Raw genomic sequence first — 394 nt, 5'->3', positions numbered from 1 at the left:
AGAATGCAGCCGGTGATTCAGCCAGCTGACCATAGAGCTGATCAGAGACCAGAGTGGCTCAAAACATCTCTATGGCCTAAGAAACCGGAAGCTACGAGCATTTTATGACTTAGATTTCGCCGGATGTAAACAGCGCCATTGGGTAATTGGGAAAGCATTTTATCACACCGATCTTGGTGTGGTCAGATGCTTTGAGGGCAGAGGAGAAATCTAGGGTCTAATAGACCCCAATTTTTGCAAAAAAGAGTACCTGTCACTACCTATTGCTATGATAGGGGATATTTACATTCCCTGAGATAACAATAAAAATGATTTAAAAAAAAAAAAATGAAAGGAACAGTTTAAAAATAAGATAAAAAAATAATAATAATAAAGAAAAAAAAAAAAAAAAGCA

This window comes from Aquarana catesbeiana, linkage group LG07 (assembly GCF_042186555.1).
Source record: "Aquarana catesbeiana isolate 2022-GZ linkage group LG07, ASM4218655v1, whole genome shotgun sequence".
Lineage (NCBI taxonomy): Eukaryota > Metazoa > Chordata > Amphibia > Anura > Ranidae > Aquarana > Aquarana catesbeiana.
This window is presented reverse-complemented; position numbering follows the sequence as displayed.